The following is a 14,865-nucleotide window of genomic DNA, read 5'->3' as shown; positions in this document are numbered from 1 at the left end:
TGTTGTATTGGACACCTTGGTGTCTCATACTTTGCATTGTCAATGACCAAGAGTAGTGGTGGCAGGGAGCCTTATAACTCTTAAAACCTGAAATATTTACTGTCGTATATTTTTCAGAAAAACAGACTTACCTACTGCCAATGGAGACAATCTCTGTATTTTGAATTCTTGCCTATCCCAGAACCTAATTGGAAATATAATGAACACCAGAGTTTCAGCCAATAAGAGGAAAATACACCAGCCAATCACAGGCAGCCAACTCATCACACCATGCAAATAAGGCAGTTACCTAGACTTAGCCAATCAGGTGATCCCTCTACTAAGCCTGTTTGTGCCCACCCACCAAAAGCTTGCTACCCACTGCTGGGCAGCCTCTACTGTTTCTGGGTGCTCCCTGATTCATGAATACTTCCTTGTTCAAATAAATCGTTGACATTAAGTTGTCTAAAATAGTTTTTTTTTCTCATTGCTATAACTGATAGGCAGTTTGGGTATTGAAACTCTAGCTTCTGAGTGTGCTTGGATCCAAAGGGTGAATCTCTCAACACGAGGCTAGAGAGATGGTTCAGTAAAGTACCTCAGTTTAGAAGTACTGGCTAGTCAAGGTTCAGGGGGGAACTCTGTGCCAAACAATAAGGTGGAGAGTGATAGAAGACTTCAGTTAACACCACACACACACACACACACACACACACACACACACACACACACACACACACGGCAGGGGGCTGATGACAGTACAGCCAAAGGCCAACTAGTTGCCCAGCAACAGTTGAGCCTCACCATGAATTTTACAACTCTGAAACTCTAATCGTGAACTCATCTGCATCTTTAAAAAAGTTGTCTCCGCCGGCTACATCTGTGTATGGGGCTTAGGACCAGTCCATGCATAGTCCTTGGTTGATGTTTCAATCCACGTATGCACCCCTGGGCCCTGGTTAGTTGGCTCTGTTGGTCTTCTTGTGTAGCTCCTGTCCCCTCGGAGTCTTTCTATCCTTACCCCAACTCTTCCACAAGTTTCACATTGCTCCACCCAATGTTTGGCTGTGACTCTCAACATCTGTTTCAATCCACTGTGGGTGTAGCCTCTCAGAGGACGTCTATGCTAGGTTCCTGTCTGCAAGCAAAGCAGAGTGTTGTTAATAGTGTCAGGGGTTGGCTGTCTCCCACGGGGTGGGTCTCAGTTTGGGACTCTCATCGATTGGGTATTCTCTCAATTTCTTTTCTAACTTTATCCCTGCACATCTTGTCAGCAAGGTAAATTTTGGGTCAAAGTTTTTGTGGATGGGTTGGTGTTCCTTCTTCTAGAAGTCCTGTCTGGCTAGGAGGTGGCATCTTCAGTCTTCCCGGCCCCTCTATTAGGAGTCTTAGCTAGAGTTACCTTCATATCCTCCCAGGAGTCTACCCTGTCATAGGTCTCCAGCTTGTCTCAGCGATGGCACCACCCTCAGTTTCTCTTCTCTCTCCAAGCCCCATGCTCTTTCCACATCTGATAGCCACCCTCATTTCCATGTGGGTCTCCTACTAAGGAACACAGGGGCTGTCTCTGACATGGAATCTGTTTCCTGCTTTTTGATCACTTCCCCCTGGTGGGGCTGCCTTGCCTGGCCTCAGTGGAAGAGAATGTGCTCAGTTCTGATGTGACTTGATGTGCCAAGGTGGGTTGGTGTGGTGGTGCTCCTCTTTTCTGAGGAGTAGCAGAGGGAGGAAGCTTTGTATCATACCCGTGGCTACAGTCAGGGGACTCACAAAAGCCCATTTTAATTGGAAAACCAAGTGTGAATTAGCAATGGGAATTCAGAGCTGAGCCTTGGAATCTGACAGTGGGAAACTTTACCATAATTTTTGGGATTTAAGTCTTGCCTTGGTATGATATGAATCGTCTGGCTTATCCTTGAAAGACAAGAATCTGGTAAAGCAGGAAGTCGAAAAATAGCATTTTTCAGTTGAAAGCTGACATGAACTGTCTACTTGTAGGTTTGACCCCAAAGATATCCTCCAGGGAGGATTTGGGATACAGAAAGTCCAGGAATGCAGACCTGAGCTCAAACTTTTGTGCTAAAGCAAGGTGTGAACAGAGAGAACGCAGTAACTCAGCCTGTTACAGATGACAGTGGGGTCCAGAGGGCACCCCCTGTGATTTCCAGGTATATTGTGTCCCAGGACAAGGAAGTGGACCGTGCATGTGTGGATAGTGGCAGAAGCAATGTAAGTTCTTTAAGAAAGAGAATGTTTTGGGAACCAGAGAACAGGAAAGGCTGGAAGCTCAGTGGCTCTGGGTCAGGAGAGATGTGCTTGATGATGAGTCATTTACACAGGGCCTGCTTGCTCCTGCATTTCTTTACTTACTTTATTAATCAGGGTCTCTAGAGTAACAAAACTTATAGAACCTCTCTCTCCCCGTGTGTGTGTGTGTGTGTGTGTGTGTGTGTGTGTGTGTGTGTGTGTGTGTGTGATGTATATGGTATATACACACATGTGCATGTGGGCAGAAGCCCTGCTCCATTACTCTCTGCCTTATCTCTTTGAGACAGTTTATTTCACTAAATTCTGAACTAGACTGTTGGCCCACCAGCAAAACCCAGTGATCCTCCTGTCTCAGTTTCCCACAGTGCTGGGGTTATAGGCATAGGTGTGGCTGGCCACACCTGACTGTTTTACGTGAGTGCTTGGGATCTGAACTCGGGTCCTCATGCTTGCACAGCAATCACTGCTACCCACTGAGGCACCTCCTCACTTGTAATACGCTCATTTTGATTCCCTTTCTCTGCCTTACTATTCTGCCTTATGGCCAATATTTGCTTCTCTCATGGTCTTTGCTATTCTTCATTCATTTTTTTCCACTGAATGATCTTACTTCAAGAAAATTATTTTTAAAAGAAAGATTATGGCATTTTCATATATTAATAATTGTCTGAATAACTGAAAATCTTCTGGAAACTTGAAGGTGTTTCTATTGGAACATATGGCCTTTTATAATAGTAACAAGTGGCATGCAGCAACAATAAAAAAAGACAGCTCAAAGGAAACGAGATATGTATGATTTTCATGGGCACAGATATTAAGATTTATGAAGAAGGATACCAAGTACCAAGTGTGTGTGTGTGTGTGTGTGTGTGTGTGTGTGTGTGTGTTAGATAGACAGACTGATAGATGATATATATATATAGACAGATAGATAGACAGATGAAGATATAGATTGATAATAGGTGATGGATAGATAGATTGTTGATAGATGATAGATAGATAGATAGATGATAGATAATGGGTAGATTGGTTAATAGATGGATAGATAGATATATGAATAGATAGATTGATTGCTAATAGATAGATGATGGACAGATTGATTGATGATAGAGAGATAGATGGATAGGTAGATAAATAGTCACATAGAGGATAGATTGATTAATAGATAAATAGATATATGAATAAATAGATTGACTTATAATAGATGATGGATAGGTTGATTGATGATAGATAGATAGATAGATAGATAGACAGACAGACAGATAATTGCAAAATATATCTATATCTAGATAAAGATGGAGATATCGCCATGGATATATGAATAGAAATAATCAATGTAGGGAAAGGAATGACTTGTGTAATATGAAGAGCTGATGCACCAGGGAGCCTTCATTGATGTGACATTTTCCCCTTTCTGTCTAGAAAGCAAAGAATCTGATGTCTCCAGACTGCTTGATCGGCTTTTGCAATATTAAAGATCTGTGAGAACTGCAGGACAATACCACATTCATAGCATTAAAACTGCTCCTCAGAGAGGAGATTCATAAGAATAGTATAACTAAGGCTGCATATTTTTGATATATCACATATCATATCATATGATATATCATATCATAGGATATAAATATAGCATAAATGATTTCAATAAATCAATGACTTTGCATGAGTGATACCTCTTCAAATATGTCTTATTGTAGATTTTAGTCCACTATTAATTGAATGTAAAATATAGAAGACAGTCTAAAAATAAAACTGGTCTAACTTTAAGAGAAACTAAAATTACATAAGAAAATATGATAAAAATCATGTACCATACAAAATATATTTTTAATGTAAAAACATTTAAAATTCAAAAACATTGCTCTCTAAAATCCATTTAAGAGATCATAAAAGACCAAAGAGAAATTGAATCCAGTTATCAAAAAACTGTAGGACTGATGCTAGGCAGTTAGGTCTGTGATCCACTGCCCAGTGTCCCTATGTTTTATAAGAAACTGAGAAGCAGAAATCAGTAAAGGAAACCGCCCCCCCCCAAAATTTTTTAAACAGTTTGACTTAAAGGAAGAAATTTCTATCTAATTCCTCCATGGTGAGCCTCTGCCCAGCCTACAGTGTATAAAAAGCCTGGAGATAAAGGATGTATGTAAATTTGGCTCTGAGGCCAATCAGTCCTCTCCTTGGAAGAGGGAACCTATATGTACCCTGTGTTGCCTCCTCTCTCGGTTATAGAGGCAACTTGGGGGGTCTCCATTTTTCCCTTCATTTCCTATCAGTCCATTTGTCTGATAGTAGAATGTAGAACCCCTTTCCCTCTTCATTTTGAGGGCCAGCTTCAAGATGCAGACTGCTCCAATCCTGTTAAAGACGTTCATTTCACAAACATTCTCAATGCTAAAGGGGGAAGGGGCACAGGTGTCTCTCTTTAGAAAAAGAAATCTTCTCCTACCAGGGCCTCAGATAAAGTCAGCACTACAAAAAGGTCACAACCCCATGCCACAAACTCTTGAGTGTCTATGAAGTTTGGACCATTGAACAAAATGCCAAGCTCATGATGTGCTTTAGATCTGTGTGGACGATGTAGAAAAGTTTACAAAGCCCTATAACACTCAATTTGAAAGACCAAAGGCCATGGGTGGACCATTCACACCCACGCATCCACCCCACACACAGCAATCATCATAAAAGATAAGAGCAGATATTGTCCTTCTAGGTTCCCATGTTCTAGAACAAGAAACCAGATGGACAGAGATAAGTAGGGATAGTTTATTAGAAAATGGCATGCACACTTCCAAGGCAGGAGCAAGACAGAGCAGAGAGAACATGTAGAAGCTCAAACAACGTTACTAAAACCAGGAGCTTTAATGTCACATTCCCCAGGCTTTGCGGTCATATTTATAAGCCCAGGCTTTCTCAGGAGCGCAGTTACATGTGATTCCACACTCAATCTCGTACATCGCTAGAGTCTTTGATCGCCATCCCAGGGGTGCAAGCTTTAGTGTAGTGATGCGGCACAGGTCGGCCTTAGACAGTGTCTCTCTGCACCTAGGAGGGTGCCTCTAGGCAATCCCAGCCAGCATCACTGGGGGATTGTAGCCTTCCTCTTTGTCACAGGTGTGAGTCGAGTGCTAAATCTGCAGCCTTTGTGAGACCTTTCAGGTCTCACTCTGCACTGCTATCCTGCCTCCAGGGCTTCGGGACTGATGAGAGACAGTGACCAGGGTTTCTGTTTTCAGTGATTAGAAGATCCCGCCAGAGGAAAACCACACTACAATCCACAGACCTAAAGAAGCTAATAACAAGGAGGACCCCTAGGGAGGATGTTTAATTCTCATTCAGGAGGGCAAATAGAATAGACACCTGAAGCAGTTGAAGAGAAGGGAAAGGATGAGAGTCTACCATAGAGGTCTTCGGAAGGACTCCACCCAGTGGGGGATTGAAATAGATGCTGCGACTCACTGCCAAACTTTGGGGTGGAGCACAGGGAGTCTCATGGAAGAATTGGGGATAGAAGGACCTAGAGGGGACAGGAGCTCCACAAGGAGATGAATGGAGCCAATAAATCTGGACCGGGGGTGGGAGTGGTGGTGGGGGTGGTAGGTTTGGGAGGTTGCTGAGCCTGCAGAAACTGGTGCACCAACCGAGGACCATGCATGGTGAGGACCTAGACTCCCTGCTCTGTTGTAGTTGGCAGGCAGCACAGTCTCCTTGTGGGTCTCATAATATGGAGAGTAAGAGCTGCCTCTGACACAGGCTCTGCTGCCCACTCATTGATCACTTCCCCCTGGTGGGGAGGCCTTGCCAGGCCACAGAGGAAGAGAACGCAGGGAGCCCAGATGAGATGTGATAGGCTGGGGTAAGATGAGGAGGGCTCCTCCTTTCTGAGGACTAGGGGAAGTGGAAGGGGGTAAGAGGAAGGGAGGATGGAACTGGGTGGAGACGAGGGAGGGGCTATAATTGGGATATAAAGTGAATAAATTAAAATATTTAAAAAATATTATTTTAAATAATAAATAAAAACGATCCTGCCAGAGTAGCCGTGACGTTCAAGTACCGTTCATTTTGGGAAGAAAAGCTGTATGTATGTATATACACACACACGTGTGTGTGTGTGTGTGTGTGTATGTGTGTGTGTGTGTGTGTGTGTACACATAGTGGCTCCTGAGCAAAGGTGGTCTGTCATTGAGATCTCATTCTGCGTCCCTTTGACTCCCCAGCCCTTGTGATCTCCCTTGAAAGGATTCAGAGGAGACACAGAGAACAAAGTGAAGAAGATAGTGGACTTATAGTAGAGCAGAGAAGAGCACACCTTCAAGGGGTGAGTGTCGGCATGAGATCAGCATGAGAGACCATCCCATCAATATACAGTCTAACCAGACCTCATACTGCTAAAGTGTCTAGGACAGACAGCCTTTCCTCAGGCCTGTTTTCTGCCTGACAGCCCCTTTGCAATGGCTCTTACGGAAAAGAACTATAGTATGTGGCTGTTTGTTATCAGAAAGCCTCTGACTAAATGATGGTTTCATAAGGTTTACATGGTTACCTTTTAATGACCTTCCAGACAGACCTGTCTCCACCCAGGGCCACAGCTATTAAGGCCAAAAAGTAAGGAGAAGCACCAGGGGCAACAGGTTCTTTCTCTGAAGATGAGATTTTCTCTTGGAGTCAGGAAATGTCAGAGAGCACCAAGAAAGCCAAAAGGCGCTGTGTTTCCTAAAGACACCTCAGACAGAGAAACCAAAGACAATAGAGAAACTGTGCATAGGTAATATCAAAATTATCTATAACCTTGAGTTTTCAGAACTCCTTCTCGTACCTAATTCTGGATCATTCTTCTTAGAAATCTACCTTGCAACTTTTTTTTTTTTTTTTTTTTACAACGGGGGAATCTTTAACGTTTAAACTCTGCTGTGAATTGCACTATCTGAGCAATGAAACTTTGTCACAGAATCATATACAGCCACTTTAAGAACAAGGTTTGACTCTCCTCTGAGAAGTTCATATTCATGCTGGCTCGTTACCAATTTTGAAAAGTTTTTTCATGAATTAATTAATTTCACATTATGTCCCCACAGGAGCTTCCGATTCCTTTGTCCCTGCAAGCCCCTCCCTTGTCCCTCCCCTCCTCTCACCCCAAATCTTTTTCTCCTCAAAAAAAGGGGAGACATCCCATGGATATCAACCAGTCTTGGCATATCAAGTTGCAGTAAGACTAGGTCCATCTTCTTCTACTGAGGCTAGACAAGTTAGGGGAAAGGATCTAGAGGCAGGCAACAGAGTCAGAGACAGCCTCTGCTCCTTCTGCTAGGAGTCTCACATGAAGACCAAGCCGTACATCTGTTACATATGTGTAGGGAGCCTAGGTTCAATCTATGGATGCTCTCTGGTTGGCAGTTCAGTCTCAGTGAGCAACTATGGGCCCAAGTTAGTTGATTCTGTAGGGTTTTCTTGTGGTGTCCTTGACCTATCTGGCTCCTTCAATCCTTCCTCCCTCTCTTCTACAAGGTCTCCAGAGCATCACCTAATGTTTGCCTGTGGGTTTCTGCATCTGCTTCCACCAGTTGCTGGGTGAAGCCTCTTAGATGACAGTTATACTAGCCTCCTGTCTGTAAGTGGGTAGGCTCCCACTCATGGAGTGGGTCTCAGGTTGGACCAGGCATTGGTTGGTCACTCAATTTCTGCTCCCTATTTATCCCTGATCATCTTATAGCCAGGAAAATTTGTGGGACGAAGATTTTGTGACTGGGTTGGTGTCTTCATCCCTCCATTGGAAGTCTTGCCTTGCTACAGGAGTTGGCTGCTTCAGAGTCTATTATACTACCATTGAAGAATTCAAAATCATCACAGAAATCTCAGAAGTACTGTGGCAAAATCTGAACCAGTGGCATAGACTAGGGACCATCACACACTCAAACCACAAAAAGACAAGTAAAACACATTGATTAGAGGGAAAAGTATATGCACCAGACATAGACAGTAAACATAGATGTATAGGTATTAGATGACTCCTTAAAATTAAGAATTAAAAATTAAATATTTGAAACTTTCTAGAGACCAAAAAGTATGGGAATCTGTGATGTTTTCTATTCTCTTTGCCTGAACTTATTATGCCAACTCATAATGTTATTGAAATTTTTAATAAAGAACATCTAACTTTAATCCTAAAGGTATTCAGACAGAACAAGTATGGGTGACCTGATTGACTTCCACCTTCACCCAGTATCAGCAGACTCAAAGCAACACAACTGTTTTCTTATTGTTTTGGCTTGCTCTGTTTTATTTTGGCAGGTATGGCCTGACATTAAAAACAGCATCTTACTGAGTATCCCCAAATGACCTTGGACTTGAAACCCTTCTGTCTCAGCCCCTCAAACACTGAGATTATAGCTATGTCTCCTCACACTTGACAATTTACAGAGTTGTAAAGCATAGGCCACTAAGATCTAAATTCTATACCAAGCAAAGATAATTTTCATAACTAAGAACATTTATGTTTTCACATGAAACTTTCAAATGTTTTTAAATATTCAAATGTTCGGGAACTGGCACACATTTGGATCTCTTAGAAAAAGAAAATCAACCTGTGTCCTAACTCAAGTCAACAGAAGTCAACAGAACTCTAGTCAGTCACTATATAAGAATGTTTCAGCCATTGGTGGACCAGATGTACCAACATGGTCCCACAAGATTGTAGTGAAACTTTAAAAAATCCCTATGACCTAAATTTTTATTATACCCTTTCTGTTGTTAAATTTACAAACTTATGCCACTGTGTTAGAATTACATACTTTATTCAGTGCAGGAGATAAGCTACATCATAAAGCATAAGTGCATTGTAGGATGACTCATTTATGCTTTCACATGACAAAATGACGCAACGATACTTCTCCCAGAATGCAACCCTACTGTTAACTTATTTGTAACTATAATTCACAATGAATAAGTCTTGATCATAAGGAATTCAAGTGATAGATAATTTTTATGTACAATTATGAATAATAATGGAGTTCAACTATGAAAACATTTAAATAGCTACTGAAGGGCTGGGGATGTAACTCAGTTGGTAGAGTGCTTGCCCCTCATGCAGGAGCCCATTTTGATCCTAGACACCAGGTTTGGTGGCTCATGCCTATAATCCCAGCACTCAAGAGATAGAGGCAGAGGAATCAGAAGTTTAAGGTCATATTCAACTGCATAGCAAGTTTGAAGCCATCCTGGACTATGTGAAACCCTGTCCCCATCCCCCTGAAATATGGCTACATAAATATTAGACTTGTGATACAATGTCTGGCAAAGAAAATCCCAATTCATGGTGAATAATGAAAAGGATGAAAGAAAAATAATAAAAGATGGCATGAATGGATATACATTGTTTTGTTTTCTTCTTTCAAGTTGAATATATGTGATTAAACCATAAAAGCTTATCAATCAAAGAAGCAATAATTCTTTTGCTAAGAAAATATTATAAGATATACTATCTACCAAGGAAAAGGGAAGAGAAAGAAAGCCTCAGACTGTTTAGCCACGACATAGAATGTCTGTTTAGGCAATGTTTGGATCGCACATATTTAGAAATATTTTACAAAATATAACAACAAACATTAATATATACCAAATATAATGTATGCTATTATAATCTAAACACTAGGAGTAGCTGAGGCAGGAGAATCAGGAATTAGAGGACAATCTAGACTATATAATGGGTTATAGTCTAGGCTGAGCTGCATAACAAGACATTTTTTTCAAAAGAGTACTGAAGAGACAGCTCAGCAGATAAGAGGACTGGTTGTTCTAGGAGAGGACCCAGGTTCACTTCCCAACACCCATGATGCTCACGACCTTCTGTAGCTCCACCTCCAAGGGGATTTGCTGCCCTCTTACAGCTTCTGTGAGTACCAAGCACTCATGTAGTATACATATTAACATACATACAACACATACATACATATGTATATATATGCACATGTATGTGTATATGCAGACACAACACTCATAAAATAATTTAATTTTTTTAATAATTTCAGAATAAATTTAGTACAAATATGAAATCAATTTTAAGACTCCCAGAGGCTAGGGAGATAGCTCAGTGGCTAAGTGCTTGATGTCTGGGCATGAGAAGCTAATTTCATACCCCTGGACCTGCATTCAAATGCTGATTGTCGGGAAGGAAGGTAAGTTGTGATCCTAGCTCTGGGACATCAGAGCTCAGCATGTCCCCGGGCCTGCTGGCCTGATAGCTCACAATACTGGACAACAGATGGAAAATATGAACAAGAAGCCAACAGTTCTGCAAAACCATGTAAGAACCTCAAGGCCATTGTTATCTCTTATGGAATAGCAGTGTATTAAACATCTAATGATTTAAAACTAACTAGTTTATTATATCTAAATACACTGTGGGCTAGAAATTCAGGCAGCACTCGGGTAGATGATACTGTTTCACAGGGCGCCACGCATGAACTGCAGGGTCCAGTACAGTTTCAACGTGCAGATGGCGAAAAGGAACAGGCTCACCAAGTACGTCCAGCTACAGGGTTGGCACCATGGGACAGCCAAACTCCTTACGCAGAGGCTTGTGGTACCCAACAAAAAATGTTCAGAGGCCCATGATGAAGCTACAAACGTCTTAGAATCTATCTTCAACAAGGCCAACACTCTATATCCACTGTGTTTATTGTACGTGTCCCTAAGTCTGGCCCAATTAGACTCACTTCTGGTACACATAAATCAGCTAGCAGCTATCTTTAATCTGCCACAGATCCGATGCTTATGTAATATGAATTCTGCAAAAAAAAAAAAAAAAAAAACAAGAAAAGGGTGAACAGGGAAAAGAGAACTGGTGACTGCAAAACAGGGCCAATGAGATGACCCTGGTTGAAAAGATCAACTATGGGAGGATCCTGCCAGGAGAAATGAAATTAACCCCGGAAGAAAATGAGGTGAATAAGGACAGCGGTAAACAGCATTGGCTGAATAAAGTACAATTTATTCAGCCACTGACTTGTAAAGGAAGCCATAACACAGGACTGGAGTACAAGAGAAGAGAGCAGTGTGAGAACAGAGGCTGAGGAACCAATCAAAGCACTGCGAACTGTAAAGTAGTTACCTTTATACCTTAAATCTTAAATACTCACTTCTACAATGCTAAGACATCTGACAAAAAATAATTTTAAATGACTTTTGAAACAATTGAAAAGAAAATGCAATTTAAGAAAATCAATCCATTTGGTAGAAGATAGAAAAGGAAAGCAGAGAAGGGAGTTTTTGTTTTGTTTTGTTTTTTCACTAATTAATAATTAATTAATTAATTGACTTTACATCTTGGTGGGAAATTTCCCTCCCTCCTCTCTTCCCCTCTCCTCCCTCATGTTCCCCTCCCTTTCTTCTCTGAGAAGAGGGGGGGGGGGGCTCCCATGGGTACCAACCCACCTTGGCATAGCAAGTAGGACTGGGTGCATGTTATTCTGTTGAGGGTAGATAAGGCTGTCTAGTCAGGGGAGAGGGCGCCAATGGCAGGCAACCGAGTTAGAGACAGCCCCAGCTCCTAGAGTTTTTAAAAGCACAAAAAAATATTATAAATAAATCCAAATAGCAGTAACTTTGTGAATATAAATAAACTAGGATTGCCACTTAAAATTGAGAAAGTCACAGAGTAGATAAATGTAAATAAAATGACATATAAGACAAAATTTTCCTGTAAAATGACATACAAAGGAATTGCTACCTAAAAGAGAGCTAAAATAGACATAGATGTGAAAAGCACAGTGGAAAATAAAGAGGTGTCTCCATAATGAAAGGTACAATTTAGTAGGTGGAGACAATGATGATGGATCGGTATCGCACAGTAGACAACACAAATTCATACTACACAAAAAACAGGCTTCACAGAGTCAACATCCTTCTTTCTCCAGGAGACAAAAGAATATTGGGAAAAAGCAAGGACTTCACAGTACAAAGTGAAAGAACACATTTTCCTCAAGCTAGCCATGTCTCAACCTCTAAAGCAAGCCCAACCAATCATAAATATGTATATGTCTAGAAAGATATAGAAGATAGATAGATGGGTAGATAGAAAGATAGATAGATAGATAGATAGATAGATAATAGATGATAGATAGATAATAGATAAATAAATTATATATATATATATATATATATATATATATATATATATAACTATCATCATTCTTAAATGCACTTTCTAATAATTCATATGCCAGAGAAATATCTTAATTAAGTTTAGAAAATGCTTAAACAAAACTAGTCATGAAAAGAACATATTAAGTTTTGGACCACAAGGAAAGCAGAGAGGTGCCGCATTTGAAAGTATGTATTGAAATTGAACATTGAGGGGATCCAAGATGGCGGCGAGCAGTGTGGACCGCGCTTGGAGGCTCCAGTGAACAATTCGGGGAATTGCACAGATTTCTGAGCCAGGAACACCGAGGTCCGAACATCACGGCAGCGGGAGTGCTCCACGGTTCGGAGGGACCAGGGTGCGGAGGACCTGCGTGCCCCTGCACACGGGAGGAGCGTGGTTTTTCTCTGATCGGAGCGGCAGCGGTAGAGGCGGCAGCACCAGCGGCACCAGCAGCGGCGGCTGAGGTTTGCAGCTCATAGCCTTCCGGTGGAGGCGATTGGTGTGGTGGCTGGTGGGAATTGCTGCGGGAGAGGGGACTCGGGGCAGGATTTGGGTCACGTGGAGCCTTTGGACCCAGATTGGACTCGGCGGACAGTTCGGCCCCAGAGTCCCAGGTATTGGCCCGGCCCAACAAACAATTCTGCCTGAGGCACTAACTCAGCGTGGCCATAGCTCCCCTGCTGTGGCGCAGGCTTAGTTGAGCACGCTGCTCCACACTAGGCACTACCTCAGCTCAGCGGCAGCTCCCCTGCGGTGACACAGTCTGGGCGGAGCACTTGGTTTCACCACAGGCGCTAACTCAGAGCAGCCGCAGTTCTCCTGCTGTGGCGCAGGCTTGGTGACGTGCTCGGTTCCATCCTAGGCACCACCTCAGCTCAGCGGCAGCTCCCCTGTGGGGACACAGTCCGGTCGGAGCACTTGTTCCACCACTGGCGCTAACTCAGAGCAGCCACAGTTCTCCTGCTGTGGCGCAGGCTTGGTGACGTGCTCGGTTCCATCCTAGGCACCACCTCAGCTCAGCGGCAGCTCCCTGCGGGGACACAGTCCGGGCGGAGCACTTGTTCCACCACTGGCGCTAACTCAGAGCAGCCGCAGTTCTCCTGCTGTGGCGCAGGCTTGGTGACGTGCTCGGTTCCATCCTAGGCACCACCTAAGCTCAGCGGCAGCTCCCCTGCGGGGACACAGTCCGGGCGGAGCACTTGTTCCACCACTGGCGCTAACTCAGAGCAGCCGCAGTTCTCCTGCTGTGGCGCAGGCTTGGTGACGTGCTCGGTTCCATCCTAGGCACCACCTCAGCTCAGCGGCAGCTCCCCTGCGGTGACACAGTCCGGGCGGAGCACTTGTTCCACCACTGGCGCTAACTCAGAGCAGCCGCAGTTCTCCTGCTGTGGCGCAGGCTGGACAGAGCTCTCGGTTCCACCAGCTCTAAGACTCTGGTTGGACACAGTGTACAGTTTGAATCCAGAATTCCTGGCTGAGATTGGTGGTCAGTTCGGGCCCTGAGTCAATAACTGACCACAGCACGCACTTTGGGCCAAAAGGCCCTAGTGGAGCTTGGTGCGTAGTCCCAGCCCCAAAATTCTGGCTGGACCCTGTGTGCATTTTGGGCCCAAAATCCCTAGCTGAGCTTGGCAGACGGTTCAGGCCCTGAGAATCTAGCTGAGTTCTGCCCGTGGTTCGGTCCCAGTGCTCCTGGCTGGACTTGGCAGGGAACACAGAAGGCTGTGGATACCTTGGCCTGACCCAACGCTCATTCAGAGACCCAGAACAATTGCAGGATCCACAGCAGAGAGGGACTGAGGATCACTGGCTGTGAGAGACCAGAACAACAGGGCTAACCTCCTAACATCCACACCAGTGAAGCTTTGAGCTCGCAGCCTAGGGAAATCGTAAGAAAACAAGTGAATCTATCATCAGACACCCTCCATTCAACTCTGGAAGCTACCCAACAAAAACAAAGACGGCAAGATGTCTAAAGGACAACGAAAAAGCATACGCAAAAAACCCCAAAACAACATGGCGTCTCCAGTTTCCAGCTATCCCAAAGAAACCACCCAGAGAACTCAAATACAACGGAAATACAAGAAAATGACCTCAAATCCTTAGTAATGAGGATGATAATGGAGGAAACAAATAAAATTCGTAATCAAATGCAGGAAGACGCAGACAAACAGGTGAGAGACATAAAAGAAGCACATAGAGTGGAACTGGAAAAATTGCAGGAAAATGCAAACAACCAGATGAAAGAAATAACTAAAACGTTCAAGCTCTGAAGACCTATAAAGAGGCAATGGAAGAAACTCAGGAATATACAAAAAATCAGATGAAAGAAATCAAAAAATCAGTTCAAAATCTAAAAATGAAAATGGATCCAATTATAACACACAGACAGAAGAAAAACGAGAAGGTGAGACCTCAGAGAAGAAGGCGAGCAACACAGAGGTGAGCTTTTCTAACAGAATCCAAGAGATGGAAGAACG

This window comes from Acomys russatus, chromosome 9, assembly GCF_903995435.1.
Source record: "Acomys russatus chromosome 9, mAcoRus1.1, whole genome shotgun sequence".
NCBI lineage: Eukaryota > Metazoa > Chordata > Mammalia > Rodentia > Muridae > Acomys > Acomys russatus.
This window is presented reverse-complemented; position numbering follows the sequence as displayed.